At 37.4% G+C, this 19705-nt stretch overlaps 1 protein-coding gene across 5 annotated transcripts in view; it reads right to left on the bottom strand.

Annotated features, from left to right (window-relative positions):
• The window catches only part of sema6bb (sema domain, transmembrane domain (TM), and cytoplasmic domain, (semaphorin) 6Bb), a 125286-nt gene extending 119592 nt beyond the window's left edge, over positions 1-5694 (bottom strand). For 2 of the 5 annotated variants that reach the window (XM_058784511.1, XM_058784510.1), the window contains exon 1: positions 4757-5693. The gene's annotated coding sequence lies outside the window, so the exon portion shown is untranslated. Of the gene's footprint in view, positions 1-4756 lie in introns of all 5 variants that reach the window. The other 3 variants (XM_058784513.1, XM_058784517.1, XM_058784516.1) reach the window with 3 other exon arrangements.
• Between the last annotated feature and the right edge of the window lie 14011 nt (positions 5695-19705).

The raw sequence follows: 19705 nt of genomic DNA, 5'->3' as shown, positions 1-19705 counted from the left end.
AAGAAAAAAAGAACAAGGACAAGGAGGGAGAAGTCAAAGGAAAAGGAAGTAAAAGAAATTGAGCAAAAAACAAAAAGAAAAGTCAAGGAAAAGGGAGAAAAAGAAATAAATGGACAAAGGATAATTCAAGGAAAGGAAAAAGAAAAGAACGGAGAGCAGGGAAAAAAAGAAACAAAATGAAAGTTAAAGGAAAAGGAAACATTCTGTACAGTAACAGACCAAGTAACAATGTTCACACTCACCTAATTAGGAGGTTTTTGCATTCTAAGCTCACTCATTCTAGGCTCCAGTTGAAAGATGTGAAAACTCAGAAAAAAAAAGTAGAAAAGAAAAAGAAAAAGATTAAAGATGGATGTGTGATAAAACTGCAGGGAGAAGGGGTCTTCGGGAAGGGGGGAATGGAAGAGAAGCTCCATTACATTTTAATGGGAGGAGCCATGACCTCCAGCACCACCTTATGGCAGGTCAGGCGAAGGGTTAACCCTCCAGGGGCAGAAGAATCATGGGAAATAAGGTTTTTAGAGGTCACTGGTTAATGCATTTATTGCTCCCTCTCTGCGACTCCTATACTAACCTTCAACAGACATAAACGTGTGATGAGAAAACGGGAATTGTGAGACGAGACCAGTGAAAGGTGGTGGGCATCTCAACGTGCGGTTTCTGTGCGGGCCCAGCGTGCTTCTCACCTTCTCTTTCGGCAAGCTCTACATGCTAAGTGAGAACATTGTTCCGGTCAATTTGTTCCTTTCAGAGCCCCAGTGGGCAGTGTCCTTTAGCCTGACAGCACACTGAGAGAAAGCACTCTGTCTGGAAGGGTCTGACATCAAGACAAGAGTGAGGGAGAGACAGAAAGACATAGGGAGAGAAAGAAAGACAGAGCTCTGTGCCAAAAAGGGAGGGACGGTGAAAGGGACGGTTTGAGATATAGAGAAATCGAGGGCTGACAAAAGGAAAAAAAGAAAAGGGAAGGAAACCGGATGACAGTAAAAGACCGATAAAGAGGACGCAAATGACATGGAGGGAGTTAAGGGGCCCTTCGTTGGGGAGTACGAATGAATGGCGCCCCTCCGGCCACGGACCGCCCCGAAAAGGGTCCACGGGGGGTGGGGGGGGGGTTAAGCAGCCGCAGGTGACGCAAAACCCCAAGGGCAACTGTAAGCGTGCATGTGTGTTTGTCCGCGCGTGTGCCCCCTGTGCCCGGAGCACCTGTTCCCTCGGCACACTGGCCTCAACACTTGCACTGAGGGGTGAAGTGCGGCTGTTGGGGGGAAAGGGCGCACTTGAACAGGGCACCTATTCAAGAAAACTTGGAACACTCTCTCCATTTCCCTTCATCCACCTCTTCTAATCCCTCCCAATCACATTTCAGAATATCCTTCGAATTACATCCCAGTAAAATCAGCAGGAGGGTTGCTCGAGCTCAGAGAATGTTGGGAAAGTTGCACATCTCGACCTAAGGCTGGTAATAAAACAGCTCTGTGTTTGCTGGGGATTAGAACGGCTCCGCTGAACAGTCTGTTAAGATGTAAAGTGCATTAAAGACACCGGCAGCAGCGGAATTGAAGTTGTTGAGAACAAGAACAGAAAAATAACTGGGTCATTGACACGACTAACTTTTTGTCCTCTCAGTTTATTCAAAGATACATTAAAATACACCTGTTTTATAATAAGCATGTTTTCATTTCTGAATGAAAAAAAAACACATTTTGATGAATTTATTATTCCTTTTTGAGGGGGACATACAGGCTAAAATGTTAGGGTGAAATTCTGATGTCCTGATATTAAAATAAAGGAAAAAAAAAACTAAAAAAAAAAACATTTAACGGGAAATTATTTAATAGACTATGTGGCAAGGTCGATAAGAAGTCTATTAAAATATCTCACAGGCCCTAATTAATTTATTAAAATTCCAACCACCTTTAAAAGAATATTTAAAAACATTTGGAAAATAATAGATAATGTGTTTTTTTTGCACTTAATGGTTACACCACTTGACATTTTTAGAGTTATCAAACTGAAGCTTTTCATAAAAATTTAATTTTTTAAATGAATACAAAGAGCAAATTTCTAAGAACTTGCTGAAATGAAATGTTTTAAACTATATTTTTTAAATATCGTTGGCACTCTTATACATCATCGATCCAACTACAGAGCAAGTGGCTGTTTCATCTCTTGCTCATAAAAACTGTGCAGCGCAAAAACTGGAGTTAAAAAGGGAACACTGAAACCGATCTATTCCAAGTTGTACACTTCCTGTGCACTTCACACATTGTGTGCTGTGGTGCTAATGATAATTCAGTGTGTAATGAGTGGTTTTGTATGTGCGCTCGAAGAGGTCAATGGCAAGCTCACACAAATGCCACCCTCAGTCATGAATCATGGGCCTCAGGGATTGTCGAAATGAAAAAATGTGAGCGCTTAAGCTGGACTGAAACCAAACAAAGAAGATGGATGATAATAACCCAATTCACAATGCAAAAACTGAACATCTCTAATGACTGCTATCGAGCTTGAGACCTTTAGTCACATAGACAGTAAGAAAATTGAGTTTTTGCTTCAAAGAACAATTCTTGTCCAATAAGCCAGTGTTGTTGGTGGAGAAAGCAGGCTGCTATCCTATCCATATCTTACCTTTCCTTCACTAAAGGACATCGTCTCCACATGGCAAATCCTCTTTTCACCTACTTTCTCATCTGCTCTTTCTCCCGGGTTCTTTTAAAATGATTTCACCCTCAGGGACTTCACTCACTTCATTCTCTTTTTCCAGTCCACAAACCTTGAAGGATAACAAAAGACAGTGCAATGGCTATTTGAATTTGAAACAGGGGGACTATGACAAAAACCGTGTCTCACAGCGAGGCGGCAGACGGACCAGGGCTGAAGAGCCAGCCATTCATGAAAGTTCACCCTCACGTTGAGAAAGGAAGATTAAAAATACTATTCTGACACAGCGCGACCCACTTAGTTGGTGGAATACGAACAGCTGTTGAATAGGTGTATATTCAAACACCTGCATGACACAGCAACTAAAACAAACACACATAAACACCCACCAACCATACTAAGGCAAACACACACTCTCTTAGATTCAAGGTGCCAATCAAGAACCATTGTATATGAGCTATGTGGGTCTTTGGAGACTAAAAGAGCTCTTGATGTTTCATTCTAGGGTTTTCAGATCAGTGTACTGTGTGGGTTCTAAAAGCACAAGAACCACAGAATAAATGGGTCTTTGTGGAACTTAAATAGGTCCTGCTATGAAATACGGCTGCAAAATCCTTTTGGTTGTACTTGGAACCTTTATTTTTAAGAGTGCAGCTCTAAATGTCAGCTCATGAGAAACAGGGTGAATGGGGAAAGAACAATGACACCTATACGTTTAATTTAACAGCTACCGTACACAGTTTTTACAATTGGTTTTGGTTAGAACTGCTTTTCTAAATACCTAGTGTGTTTACAAAAATCTTTAGACAGTCAGAAAACCAGAAGAACATGCAGACTGAACTATAGATCATTTTGTTACTGCATTCAATGACCACATCTTTCAAAATTCATTAAATCTTCTCTAACTCATATACCACTCTATGAAATTAAGAAAGAAAGAAAGAAAAGGCCAACAAGGCCTACCACATGATTTCCCTTATAGCTGACAACATTTTGCTATGTCAATTTCATTATCATCTTCATCACTTCAAAAGAGCCCATATTTGAAATATCATGTAAACATGACTGACTGGGACTGATCAAGCATGCCAAGAGCAAGTGATATAGAAGCATTATATATATTGGTGCCAGTCCATTTGATTAAAGGTGGATCTGTTGCACAGATATGTGCAGACACTTGTTTTTGTTTTACAGTATCAGAGCTACATTTTTATAGTGGAATCATCATATGTAAAAAGTAGTTTTTATTTTCCTTGTACTGCATGCAACACAAAGAGCTGTCATTATTGTTTTACAAAAGGCTTCTGGTTTCTTTAAAAAAAAAAAAAAAAAAAGATCTTGTAATGCTCAGTGTCTTGATGGGTGTGAATGTTAGTTAGGTTATGGCAGAATGAGTTCATTTGTTAAGGTGATTTAAGTGCATTTGAGATTAATTGCTGTGTCAAGAAGGAAGAGATAACTGTGAAGAGTTTGGAGGAAGTACACTCAGTTTTGAGAAATGCACTTAACCACTTGTAAAAGACTGCACAAATGCAGTCAAACTGAGAGCAGAAGAGCTATAAAAATAATAAATTGAGGCATATGAGAGACCTAAAATGAAGACAATCTTTTAAGACTTGAATGTAATAAAATAATGTCAATCTAATTGCAAAATGTATTAAAAAAAAGAAAATACTGCAGGTAAAGTGAAATTGTTTCCAAAACAAATATTCTCAAGACAAATGAACCTCAGCTACTGTAAAATGTGAACTTAATTATTTAATTCTGTTCCACCATGCGTAAGGCTTCAACGCAACCCGAATTTCATGGGCAAAATCAAGTCAGAACAACGACTAACAACTCTCTAAATTATGTCTAAATACAAAAACGCATTTCTTTAATTACATAAGTGCAATACCTCATTAAAGAAGAATCATAACACGTCTGAACAATATTCTAAGACTAATTAATTAGTGTTGAAACAGCACTATTCAGGGGCGCGCGCAGAACCAAACCCATCATCGCAACACTGAGATGCAGAGGAAAAACCCGTAACAACTAGCCACTACAATCCAGAACAGGAGCTTATAATTTGAAAAACCAGCACACTTACCGACACTAACAGCCGCGGGAAACGGTGAGCCCGATTCTCTGTGAATGACTCGCCTCCTCGGGACTATAATCCAGAATGACTGAGAGGAGAAGAGAGAAGAGAGGAGGGGTCCGCGTGAAATCTACTCCTCTCTATCGCACCTGTCTCTGTGTAGATCTGATCCCTGATCTGACATCCTTAAGACAACTGTGTCCAAACCCCCAACAACTAACCCCCCGCCCCAACGTACACAACGACACCTGTCCCCGGGTAAAAACACCGCGCAACAAAGCTCGTTTATGCAGCTCGTGAACAAATGTCATTCCCGGCTTGGTCCTGCAGCCGTTGTATTCCCCTTCGGACAGCCATCCAGTATCCAAGAAGTCGTTTGCAATAAGCGGGGATAAACTGCCTTATGTCTAACAAATGATGGCAAAAACAGTCCACGCCAGCGCAACCAGCTGTGTCTTATGAAAACGTGTTTGTCTGGGCTGGAAACACTTGCCTTATCAATCACCTACCGCTACAATAGTTATTCAGTGCTGCGCCAGTAGAATGAACACGCTCCTGAGCGCGTGGACAAAAAGGCACGAACGTTTGTTTGGTGCGCGCGTCGCTGCCTCAGATTTGAGGAGTCCAGCCTCTGGAATCCGTTAAAGGAAACTCTTATTGTCCGGTAGAAATGTAATATTTCCAGCAATCCCCGGCGTGTAGCCCGCAGCGTTTGGTCTGAAAGAGAAAGATCACGCGTTTGCTATCTCAGCGCTGTTGTAAGTCTGTCACCCACAGCTATTCAAACGCAAGTCAATGCCAAAACCTGACGCAGAATAGAGCTGCGGACTGGAGCGGAATTAATTTGTTGTTAATCATTTGGAGTTAGGAAATAAACCAGCGATACTTGGATGAGGGGATTAGTCTTGGCATAGAAGCGCAAGTGGAAACGTAAGTGAATTTAATTTGGAGACCGAGAGAGCGCGCTGGAAAAGCATCAAAATAAAGTACCTAATCTTTTCACTGTAAATGCAGTTTAAAATATAAGCTACAAATATGAAATAGTGAATATAGAAACAGTAAATGATGATAAATAAAAATATCAATAGACTACATTATAAATGAAAAAAAGGAGATATTCTGTTTTGACGTTAAAAAAGTTTAAGGCTAGAATAGGCCTATTTTACGCAATTACGCAAACCTAAGCACGATCCCATTTAAAGTCACCATGAAATCAGACTTGACCATTTTTATTTATTTATTTATTTTAATGCAATAATGTAGTGTTTAATATTATTTATTTATCCGTGCACAACATTATTAAAAAAAAAAAAAAAAGTATATATGTTCCCTGGCAGTCAAAACATGAACTTTCTCTCTTCCTCACAATGACATTTCTTCTCTGATAAGGTGTGCACTGTCGCGAGGGCGGGACAATAATCCCACCTTTCCAGCAACCTGTTCAATTAATTCTCCATTGCCCCTTTTCTCGTTTAAGAAGCCGTTTCACTTCACTATTGGGAAGAAAAGACGATCTCAACTTCTGTTCCATTCCGACTTTAAATACCATTCTGCATTGTGCAGGCGGTAAACAAGCTTAGTACTCAAGAGGGCGATAGAGTTAAAGGGTCCTATTATGCTTTTTCACTTTTTGAATTTTAGTCAGTGTGTGTATGTTTAGGCATAAAACGATTTTCAAGAACTACAACTAAGGGCTCGGTTGGACTACAAAGTTGTTTTCCTGTTTTTGTGATGTCACAAATTGGTCCATTAGAATATCATTAAAATAAATCCCGCCTACTGAAATCTGAATAGTTGGCGGGTGGAGAGAAGCTTGGTTGAGCACTGCACCTTTCAAAATCGAAACCCGGTGCGGGTGTTTTTATATCACTGTATTTCTGAAGGAAACCGACTGTTTTCAGAAAATTTTGGATGTCATTTTAATTTAATCTTGCATGTAATGTCTGCTAAAGCAGCATGTGTGAGCGGAGCTCTGTTTTGTGTACAGCGTTACCAGGGAAGCCTCGCTCTCTCCCGCTCCAACAGCGCCTCCAGCTGGCAGAGAATTAATTTGCATTTATACTACGGGGCCGTTGAATGCTTGAATCTGATTGGCTGAAGAACGTTCTATGGTGTGCAATTATTTTCAGGGAACCGCACGGCGAACGTAGTTCCAGGCAGCTCTTGACCGCATTACATGACCATATCACTTTGCCAAATGATTTCTGTTATTTCAAAGGTTTTACAACAGCAAAATAACCAAAACCCACAAGGACACTGGCCAAACAAATAAATATAGTAAATAAAAGGATAAAAACGACAGATCATGTCCATATTTTTGCCACAAAATTACGCTTTATTATGTATGGAAAGCACATACTCTATCTCTCCGCTCTCTCTCCCTCACAGACCGCACATACATAACAGTTACAGTTTGCACACACACTAACATACATCGCGTTAATGTTGTTAGGCTACTCTGACGATTTTATCAGTAAACAACTTAAAAACTACATGACTTGAAGTCATTGACTTCTCACAAGCTAGGTAACAACAACGGCGCTGTTCGTGAACAAAAGGAACTAAGTTTCACTATAACTAGAGACATTACTGCTGAACAGAGATGCACAGAGGTAATCTCTCTCTCTCTCTCTCTCTCTCTCATATAACTTAGTTATTAACTGTATTAACTGCATTAGTCTGCTATCAACGGCTCAAGCCTCCATTACTAGGTTTAAAATGACATTTTGGAATTAGCAACGGAGGCCTTGGATGAGATGCGGAAGAAATAATCCGCGATTTAAGTAGAAATACCGGACGAATGCCTTGAAATATCTGATCGATGTCTTGAGGTGTGGCAACCATAGAGCAGCGAATATTGACTTCGTCCGTTAATTATTAGAAATAATGCACACCGGTGTAACGCCACTCGCCGCTGCCGTGACCGCATCACCACCTCGGGTGTGCATTATTTTTCTAATAATCCAACGGCCCGTCGTCAATTATTCCTTACATATGTGCCGCCACAAATAGTGTAAACCTGTGGGACTATGGTATAAATAAATTCAACTGTATAACAATTTCACTGCCATTCATGTTATAATGTTAGAATTAACAATAAAATACATATTACCATTGCACTTGTCTGTACATCGTAAATGCAGTTATTTTTAAGATGTTGTTGACATCCTATCTAAAACGTGATTTAGCCACAAAAAAAACCAACAACAATAACGTTACCACTTTAATATGTCTTGCAGTATCCGTGCGTGCAAAGGTTCTGCGCGATCCTCTTGTTGAATATTCTCGGAGTCTGAATTGATAATATTGGCAATATTGACAAACTTGCTGTTTTGGCAAGGGGCGGGGCAGCACTGAAACAACATCTAAGCTGTTCGCCAATCACATCGCACTGGGACAGCTAACCAATCACAACACATTTCGTTTTTCGGAAGGCGGGCTTTCATCAAACCCGGAACTAATCGTGCAGTTTGTGCCAGACTGGGGAGAAAGGTGTTGTAATAATGTAAATTATGTGAAAAATAATGCGATTTTCGAACCACCAAGCATGAGAGCATGTTCTAGTACACCCCCAAAGCAAAATCAAGACTTTATAAAAGAGCATAATAGGACCCTTTTAAGGCCTGTTCGCGCGTAGACGTTTGCAGCACACTTGGTTCACACCAAAGGACGTTAAGTTGCCTAACTATTACTATAAAGTTTTATTAATCGTTAATTCTTTGAGAATATGGCAGTTCACACCACAACAACAATGAAAACACCAAAAAGTAAGAATTTCATCAGAACTTTCGGAACAAATTCCAGTTGATGAACAATAAAAACATTGACAGCCAATCAATCCACTCAACAGTCCATCTGCTATAAGAATTACAGTCATAATACAGTACATAACATAAAAACATAAGATATAATACAGTACGTTTTATAATACATAGCAATAGAGCCAGCTGCCATATTTTCATATTTTAGTACAGTGTTATGCAGCGTTGTCTTTACACTGAATTTGAAACAAATATGCCTAAAGGTGGCTTAAACTCTCTCAAGATGATAATTTGCTTTCTGTTATGTGCGTATCATTGGTAGAATGATAAATAATAGCCTGTATCAAGTCAATTAAAACACTCCAATATATTCTGTTCCTTTCTGTGACTTTTTGGGGCCAATCTCAATTGAAGATTTAAAAAGAAAATGCATTTTAAAAATGTGTATACAGGTGAGATAAGTTGGCTCAGTGCAAACAGCAAAGAGTTATTCAAGACTTGGTGACTTCATAAGCTAAGGATGCCTTGGGCAGGTACATGAATGACAAATAGACTGACATTATCAGACAGATAATAAACACACCTGAAAAAGTCCCTCTTAATGAACCCAAGAGCATTTCCTCAACATGACTCAAACTAATTATGTTTACGCACAGAAAAATAAAAAATCTAGGTGTGTGGGATATGTATATCATGCATGATTTAGAGTAATTAAACATTGTGACAATTCTGGCCCTTGCACACAAAGTCAATATGATTTGCTGCTGTCACAGTTGGGGTAATTGAATTGGCTGAGCCCCAGTGGTTCGCAATTACCCAGTACGATTTTCCTTATTGTGATCTTTTAATAAAAAGTATCAAATTAGGCCAAAGAAACTTTGAGGGAAACATCTCGCTTTGTTCGCTTCTCCACATTTGATCTGAAGTAAAGCTCTCACAAGAGAGCGATACGGAACTGACAACAAATAAATAAACAAAAGAGAAGCACAGTTTTGTTCTTCCTGGCTTTCATCCCACACTGCCGCTCTGAAATGGAGCATTTGCTTCAAACCCGGGCCACAAAACCGTGTTGGGAACACGAAACGAGGCAGTTTATCAGAGACAAAGAACTTTGAAGAGCAACATTTTTTAGCTCTTACTCCTGCTAGAGAAGCAGCCAAAGATCACCCTGAATCAGCGCAGTGCTAACTCTGAAACAGTCATCATTCCTAGTCAAGATGCTAAAATAACGTTCCTGTCATCCGCTCCAGGCTAGCACTGGTTGCCAGGTGTATATATGGGTGATCGGGCGAGATAAAAACAGTGAGGTCACCATTACGCCACAATATGAGGTGCAATGTGATATCTCTGGATAATGACATATATCGTAGCTCAGGGGCAGCATTGCATGTGATCAAGCACAATCGAATTACTTGCAGTCACAAGCCAACCATCATGTCTCCATTTCCTTGTGATTTGATTGCAGGTCCTGATAGCAGCCGGCGAATAGCCGCGCAGTTTATTCCATGTTCATATCCATTATTATTAGCGATGTCTAGGTTTTTAATGGGATGGGATACTTCAGTTTCGGACCATTGCTTCAAATACACAGTGGCTTTACAGTAGCTTTGCTTTTGTTCTTGCAGTAACAAGATTTCACTCCATAATTCCATATCGTAAAGCACCATATAGATCATTGTGCTGGCATAAAACCAAACAGCCTAATGGTCTACATATTCTCAATCATATAGCTGTCTAAAAGCTCCAAAGCTTTATTTGTTCATGAGTAGAAATCCATGCAGCAAGTGCCAAACACAACAATAAGCTGAGCCCTAGGTGACTTTTGTCAGCCACCCAAATCCAAGCCTCTTTCTTTACTGTTTTCACTATAATCGCAAGCACATGTACAAATCGAATCAACAGCCATTATTACTTGCGTCTCAATAAACATACTCTCCATGGAGTCTTGACTCAACGTTTGTGAATGCAAATGCAATTACAGGTCATTTGAACTTGGTAGATATCCAGTGCTGATAAAAATGGAGCTGGTTTGGACCAGTCTAACAATCCATTGTGCTGAGAGGGGACTTTGGTAGCTGGGTCAATGACATTGTGCTTTTTTTTAATCGAACACATTAAAAAACGCCATTCATACATACAATGACTAGAACACGCCTCTTCTATGATAAGTATGCTTTTAATTTCCGTATTAAAATTCATTTGGATTTTTTATGGATGGCATAAAATCGAAAACGTCAGAGTAATGCAACAGTGATATCATAATGAAGAGAAAGCCCTCATTAAAAGGATGAAATTCTTGAAAGAAAACCTTATTAAGAAGTTTGGCATAACAAAACTGCTTCACTGCTTATTAAAATTGGAAAAACTTTTGTCTGCCAAATCAAAGTCATGTGCTTTAATGAACTTGAATAAACATGCAGGGGGTGGGGATCATAAAACAGGAAATTATATCAGAGAGGACTCCTGCGGACTATCATAACTATGTGTCAAGGTCATTAAGACTATTAAAATATCAGATCATGTGACCTGTTAATGACAAAGCAAGATTAATTCAAGTTGTAAAAGTCTCATACAGAGTGACACCCCAATAAGCTTAATATTTATGAATATATATATATAATAACAAGTAAAAATCCTTTAAAAATCCAGTTTAAAACACATGTGGCAAGTTCTTAGAAATGTATTTTTTTTGTGTGTGTTAATGCTGGTTTAATATATATTTTACTTAAGGTAATTTCTCTCTTTCTCTATGCATTTTCTTGAAATTACCTTGAAAAAAGTACATTCCTAAGAACTTGCCTCGTCTTTTTATTATTGTAGTTGACATTATTATTGTCATTGTGTAAAATGTTAGAAAAGAGAAGATAGAGCAGAGCAATAGAAAAGAGTCTTATTTCTCTTTTCTCTAGTGGTCTATGTGTTACAGTTGAAGGCCTTGTTTGGTAAGGCAGCTGCGGTCTGTAATGAGGTCGTCACGGCGGTCTAACTGCGAGCAGATTAGAGATCTCACCTCACCCAGAGTGCTGAACACACCGCGGCCACTGACCCGCCAGCAACCCACACCTGACATGATCCCACAGCAATAAACACTGGCTAGTGTGAGTGCCAGGGGCATTAAAAGCCTCTGGAAAGAAAAAAGCATACAGAAAAGTGGGTTCATTTATTTATCTTTGACAGCCTGCTGAATGATAGGCCTAACTGCCTACTCTGTCTGAAAATACACGATGGGTTCCTGTAACCGTTTAGCTTTCGTTGTGTTGCCCTGGAGACAACGGTTTTCGTTTCACCTCTCTATAAATGTTCAGATGAGTTTGGTAAAATGCTTCTAAAAATGTCAGCCCAGGAGCAGAGGGGTGTATTTCCAGCCATCTTGCATGCTTGCTGCCCACTCAGGGACAGTTTGATGAGTTCCCCGCGATTGTGTAATGGAACCCGACTGTTAACTACACAGGACATATCAAAGATTCCAGAGTTTTGTGGAACACTGGACTCATTCCAAAAAACACAGCGAAAGCATTCCAGTGAACTTCACGGAACGACAATGAAATGTAAACAGTAAAATCACAACAGATATTCTGTGTTGATGAATTACACGGGCTTGTCAGAGTGATGAATTCAGCGTTTGTTGCAGAAGTCATCTGAGGTTTATTTAAAGTTTGTATATCTTAATGTATGGCGACAGAATATTTTAGATTAATGAGTGATGTCAGTCTGTGTAAAGCGATTAAATGAATAAACTGACAGACTAATGTAAAGCATTTAATTTAAGCAGAAGTATATTTAAAAATCTCACAAAAGAGCCACAAATTGCAATATATATATAGGCCTATATATATATATATAGCCATTTGTGGTCCTTTTGTTAATTTTTAAAATTATAATAAAATTATAGTCATTTTATGTATAATGGGGGGAAAAATGTTTTAAATTGCACAAAAGAGCCAGAAATTGCAATAAAATACATATAAAAATGAAATACATAATCTGTTCATTCATATAATAGTCAAACCATAAAGAATGTCTTTTAGCATTCTATGCACTGCAGTTACAACAAAACTGAACTCTGTGCAAAGATAATGTTGATTAAAATTAATCATAATCATAGCCAGCAGCTTTCTTCTTCAAAAATACAGTCAGAAATACTAAGAAAACAGACACGAGAAAGATTTAATCTTTTTTTCTCATTTTTCATCTAGCCTATAGTACTGGACTCATGTCATACTTGTGTTGAACTCATGCTTGCGATCCATTGTGAGACGGTGTGCTCTCAACTTGTGCCAAACTCAATGTTTTGCCTTATCTGAGTGTGGCTGTTTAAAAAGCTGAATTATTTATGTGTGAGGGTGTAAAAAGAAAGAATGATTAAATAAATGACAAAGCCTCAAAATCATATCACACACACATAGAGGAAATCACTGAATGGGGCAGATGTGGCAGATGTGGCAGGTGAATTATTTTTTACTGCTGATGCAAGGCTAAGTCTTCGAAGTTATATTACATCCACGTGAAATATGTTTCAGTCCAATTCCTGTATCCGCTTGGCCAAGGTCACACACTAATATGTTATTAAATGATAAATGGTCTCAGGGCAGAAGTTTATGTATCATATTTCATCTTTGTCATGATTTGTTTCTCTAACCTCTATGTTACTGATACCGAATGTAGCCAGCACATACATGATTCCAGACATAAGATGTGAGATAAAAAGATAGAGCGATGACATCTCATGACAGAACCAGATGGCGGAGAGTTTGAGGGTTACAATACATCTCTCGTGACCTTGATGTTGATATCTGGAAAGAGTATAATCTGTTCATCCATATAAAGAATCAAGCCAGAATGTATGCAAGCATTCTATGCACTGCATTTGTAACAAAATTGAATTCTGTGCAAAGATAATGATTAAAATTGCATATAATCATAGCCTACAGCTTTCTCTTCACAAACTGGAGTGGAAAAAAAACAAAGAAAACAAATAAGCATGCTAATAAATAACATTCAGTCAACAAAATTAAATTAATGTTACTATTCTAAATAGAAAATATAATTTTAAAGGAATAGGTCACTCAAAAAACGAAAATGTACTCATCCTCAGGCCATCCAAGATGTAGATGAGTTTGTTTCTTAATCGGAACACATTTGGACAAATTTAGCATTACATCACTTGCTCACCAGTGAGTCCTCTGCAGTGAATGGGTGCCGTCAGAATGACACATCTGATAAAAACATCACAATAATCCACATGTAATCCACACATTGCTTCTGGCTAAAATATGAGTCCTTTATGATATAGCTGTCTCATCTGAATCAGGAGAAAAATATGCACAGATCAAGTACTGTTTACAGGCAGAAACAATCCGAAACAGTTCTAAACAAATACAACGATAGATTTTGATATGAGATGACAACAGGGGATGGACTTTTTCAATGTAAGGAAGCATTTTTATTACTATAGATTGGTAATTTGGCCAGAAGCTGTGGTTTAAAGTTAAGATGCCTTAATAATGGATTTTCTTTCTTACAAACATGCAAATATTCACTTCACAAGATGGACTGGAGTCATGTGAATTACTTGTGGAACATTATAATGTTTTTATCAGCTGTTTGGACTCTCTTTCTGAAGGCACCCATTCACTGCAGAGGATCCATTTGTGAGCAAGTGATATAATGTTAAATTTCTCTAAATCTGTTCCAAAGAAAAACAAATCTTGGATAAATGTTTCAGAAATTTTTCATTTTTGGGTAAACTATTCCTTTAATTAGGTTATGGGGTGATGTACAGTACGCAAACATACACCACAGCACGTGATTGATCAGATCATCTGCGATCAGTGTAGGAATAACCCTAATATCCTCAGGCACTACATCCATTTCGCCTGCTGTCCCCGAATCTTCAATTATACAATATCCAGGTCAATTTGGACCACAATAAATCGACCCAACAAAGCTAAATGTGAGCAAAGCAGAACCATATGACACCGCTGGCCTCGGGGGCCATATGGTCTTGGGAAAAAATACTCAAGACCACTCAAGAAAAGTACACAAAACAATAACCGTGACAAATGTAACGTGCAATATTCCAGCTCAGTTGGTTTCCATGAACAGATCTATCTCTTTTCACAAGCACTCTGGGTTATGTTTGTTTGTTTAACAGTGTGGTAGACACAGGCACAAACACAGTGAGGACTAAATACATACTTCTGATGTTTTTCCCCCTCCACAGTGAGACTGCAGCACAGATTTCTTTAATGCAGACCTCAAGATGACAGAGAAGATATGAAACACTCTGTAATGAAGTACAAACACATATTTTGTGGCTGTGGTGAGGAAGGAATAGTTTCACCAGTGGTGCTAATTACAGAATGTAGTAAAAGAAATGCAAACATAACACCACCGTGAATCAAAAATCAAATGTGCTGCCTTGTTAGTGTGCTGGATATCCCACTGCTAAAAAATAACCAGATTTTTTTCAACTAATAGCTACTCTAATAGCTACTGCTATTATTATTATTATTATTATTATTATTATCAGAAAGGGTAATTCCGTGATGAATCTTCAATAAAGCGCTTCATCTATATAGAGCAGATCTTACAAATGTATAAATATGACACTAAAAAGTGGAATGTAAAAGAAATTATGCGGTTTATGACACTTTTTATGTTATTTACATTTGTCAGATCTAGTCTATTAAATCTAGGCTATATCCCCAGAAATTTATCATGAAATGCAGATCAAAGGGATGTTTTAACGTCATTTTTTAGCAGATCATTTAATTTTGACGTACAACAAACTCACAAAGCACAGTTTTTTCTTTTTTTTTTTTTCTTTTCACATTTATGTCTAATAGAACAGCTGGTCATTAGCCATTTGAATGAGTGTGTCTCAGTGCATTGAGAATGTAGTGAGTGCCCCCTAGTGGTCGGATGTGAAATCTGCACTGCATCTCCCCCTAGCAAGCCTCAGGCAAACTGTCAGACAAACTCAAGAGACAAAGGATGACATAGTTATGGTAAAAACAATCACGTCTCCTGAAGCAACCAGTGATACATGTCTTATTTTCGTCCAGTTATCTACCTTTGGAGTGTGCTGAAATAAATACGTACAATAACAAAACTTGCACTGACAGTAAACAAAATGCTAGCTTAAAATGTGCATAAAACTGGAAATCTGAATTTTCTACAGAAATGTTGGCCTTATATTAATTCAAACAGCAAAATGGCATGATGCTGGTTAACTAAATCATATAGTTTTCGTAATAATAATAATAAAAAAAAAAAAGTTTACAGTGAGGCACATACGTTTTTGGAGGATTTGAAACAGTAATGTAAATATTATCATTTTATACTTTAATTCTTCTGCTAGAAGTTGTTATTTGATCTACACTGTTGGCGTGTTTTTACTGTCGTTTAGGCGTTACGCTGTTATGGCAACAACAAAGGTAGGCCACTTAGTAGCGATTTGTCCACATTAAAATGATGCTAAACGCATATCCCTGCTGAAAAAAAGAAATTCTAACGGTTTCCACAACAAATACCATTACAAACCATCAACTTTTAACCATTAAAACCGTTAAAAAAAATGGTTTCCTGTAGTGTGTTTTTTGATATGTTATAGGACTAATTGGTTTTAACAAGCCACTAATAGAAGGCGACCAATTACCAGTAGAAACCTACAAGCACCATTACAGTTTCCATTAAAACCAAGTCCCATTATAAGCAGTAAAACCACTACAAATTCTGTGATGGTTTCTTTTGTTTTTTGTTATTGATTTTTTTTTTTTTTTTTAGCAGGGATGGTTTACATGTTGTGGCAATACAGTATTTGAACGTTAACAGCTTGACCCCATCCACTTCCACTGTAAATGCCTGACTCTTACCAAATACAAGTCCAAATCTATATTTGTGGTAATCGGCATTATGCCACATGTTGTAAATTGAGCCTAACTTGAATTGAACACGGAATATTCCTTTAATGTTCCATGTATTTGGCATATCACGTCTCAAACTAATGTGATGCATTTGAATGCAAGCAAATTAGCATTGTGAGAATAATCCAAGTGTGATTAGACTGTAGAAACAATGTTTTGTGCGCATATTCACATACATGCTCAGATGTAGGCATTGTGTGTGCGTTTAACAGAAGGCCTTAAATCCCATCTGGCAGTATTAATGCCTCTTGACTGTAGCTCTTGCCGATAGTCTGGGTCATGCCAAAGCTCGCAGGGCAGTAATTAAAATGAGGCAGATAATTGAGTTTTTTTTTTTTTTTTTACAGATAATAACAGAACCCATCTGTTGCTCCAGAAATCCTGTGCGACTCTTTTCTCTCTGTACGCCCACACACATACACTCTCGTACTGGTTTGTTCTCCATAGGAAGATTCAAATCAAGAGTCTTGAGACCGGTTTGGCATTAACTGATGAATCTGAGGAGAAGACTACATAGATGAAAAGAGAAATTCAGCTACTTGATGAATAAACAAAACACGGCCAACGGCAACAGAGCGTTATCCGTCACGCTCACACATCAGAATATTTCTCTCTGTGCCTTGAATTATAAATGCCTCATCATTGATTGTTGGGACTTAATGTCTGTGCCACAGGAGTTGAGGATCACAATTTAATATGCAGGTCAGCTACTACCATCGTTTTACGATTCTTGAGGATTTTTATAGCCCAAGGATTCTGGGAAACTCAGCTCCGCTCAGCCTGTAAAATATATCACCATATAAATGTGATGTTCCTGAGTGCAGTTACAAGAAAAGAGATTTACAATAGCCAATAATTTATCATTTCAAGTTCATATTAAATATATCAAATATTAAAATACAAAATAGATTTATTAAATGAGAATGTAAATAAATGTATTCAAATATTCTAAATGTATTACGTGTTCAGCATACAAATGTGGTCCAGCATGTTACACGATAATAGACTTACATGATAATAGATTAATTATGAATACATATATTAACATATAAATGTATTAAATTGAAATAAATGTATTTAAATATAAATAAATGCTTAAAAAACAAATCTTAATATAAAATATTAATTTAAATATATTGGCATGTAAATGTGATATTACTGTTTCCTTTACAAGAAAATAGATTAACAATAATTATCCATTTATATTGCCAAGTTAAAGGTTAAATAAATAATACATGGAATATTTATATATAAATGTAATTTTTTAAAATATTAATAAATGCTCTAAAACAAATATAAATATATCTGCATGTAAATATGGTGTTCCTGTTTCAAGTTCTTCTGTTCAAGAAAATATATTTACAATAATTATCAATTTATAATGTAATGTTTTAAGATTAAATACATGAAATATGAATTTGAAAATATGAATATTTGTCCAATTATTAAAATGTATTAAAAGTAAATAAATGTTTAAAAGAAATCCATTAAAAATATTAAATGGAAATGCATTGCTATATAAATGTGATATTCCAATATTCCAACATATAAATGTTAGATTTACAATTTGACAGTGATGATAATAATTTACAATAATTATCAATTAATGTAAATGTATTAACTAGTATGTATATATATATATATATATATATACACACACACACAGTGCTGCTTGAAAGTTGGTGAACCCTTTAGAATTTTCATATATTTCTGCATAAATATGACCCAAAACATCATCAGATTTTCATATGAGTCCTGAAAGTAGACAAAGAGAACCGAATCAAACAAGTGAGAGAAAAATATTTTCTTTGTCATTTATTTATTGAGAAAAATGATCCAGTGTTACATATCTGTGTGTTGCAAAAGTATGTGAATCTCTTGGCTGTTAATTTAAAGGTGTAATTAGAGTCCATCTGTGCAGAAGTGTTTTCAGTCAGTGCAATGACTATCAAATGTAAGTACGTGACCTGTTTTATTCAAAGAACAGGGATCTATCAAAGTCTGATCATGTTTGTGGAAGTGAATCATGTCATGAACAAAGGAGATTACTGAGGACCTCGGAAAAAGAGTTGATGTTGCTCATCAAAAGGTTACAAATCCATCTCTAAAGAGTTTGGACTCCACAAATCCACAGTCAGACAGATTGTGTAAAAATGGAGGAAATTCAAGACCACTGTTACCTTCCCAAGAAGTGGTCGACAAACAAAGATCACTCCAAAGCAGGACGTGTAATAGTCTGCGAGGTTGCAGGGTAACTTCTAAGCAACTAAAGGCCTTACTCACATTGGCTAATGTTAATGTTCATGAGCCCACCATCAGGAGAACACTGAGCAACCATGGTGTGCATGGCAGAGTTGCAAGAAGAAAGCCACTGTTCTCCAAAAAGAAAATTGCTTGCTAAAGATCATGTGGACAAAATAGAATTTATTGGTTTAAATGAGAAGCTATTATGTTTGGAGAAAAGAACACACTGCATTCTAGCTTAAGAATTTTATCCCATCTGTGAAACATGGTGGTGGTAGTATCATGGCTTGGGCCTGTTTTGCTGCATCTTGGCCAGGACAGCCTGCCATCATTGATGGAACAATGAGAATTCTACCAGCAAATTCTAAAGGAAAACGTCAGGACATCTGTTTAAGAACAGAGTCTCAAGAGAACGTGGGTCAAGCAGAAAGACAACAACCACAAGAACACAAGTCATTCTACCAAAGAATGGTTAAATAAGAACAAAGTTAATGTTTTGGAAAGGCTGAGTCAAAGTCCAGGCCTTAATCCAATTAAAATGTTGTGGAAAGACCTAAGCAAGCAGTTAATAGGAGGAAACCCACCAACATCACAGAGTTTTAAGTGGTTCTGCACTAAGGAATGGGCTAAAACTCCTACATGTTAATGTGCAGGACTGATCAGCATTTACAAGAAACTTTACCTTCAGTTACTGCAGCAAAAGGGTGTCACACCAGATACTCAAAGCAAAGATTCACATACTTTGGCAACGCACAGATATGTAACACTGGATAATTTTTCTCAAGAAATAAATGACAAAGAAAACATTTTTCTCTCACTTGTTTGATTCGGTTCTCTTTGTCTACTTTCAGGACTAATATGAAAATCTGATGATGTTTTGGGTCATATTTATGCAGAAATATAGAAAACTCAAAAGGGTTCACAAACGTTCAAGCAGCACTTTATATACATACATATGTAAAACAAAACAATAATAAATTGTTATATGTGATGTTCCTGTGTGCTGTTACAAGAAAAGACAACTA

Source organism: Onychostoma macrolepis, chromosome 08, assembly GCF_012432095.1.
Source record: "Onychostoma macrolepis isolate SWU-2019 chromosome 08, ASM1243209v1, whole genome shotgun sequence".
In the NCBI taxonomy this organism is placed as follows: domain Eukaryota; kingdom Metazoa; phylum Chordata; class Actinopteri; order Cypriniformes; family Cyprinidae; genus Onychostoma; species Onychostoma macrolepis.
Note: the sequence above shows the minus strand (reverse complement) of the source record. Positions and strands in the feature narration are given on the sequence as shown.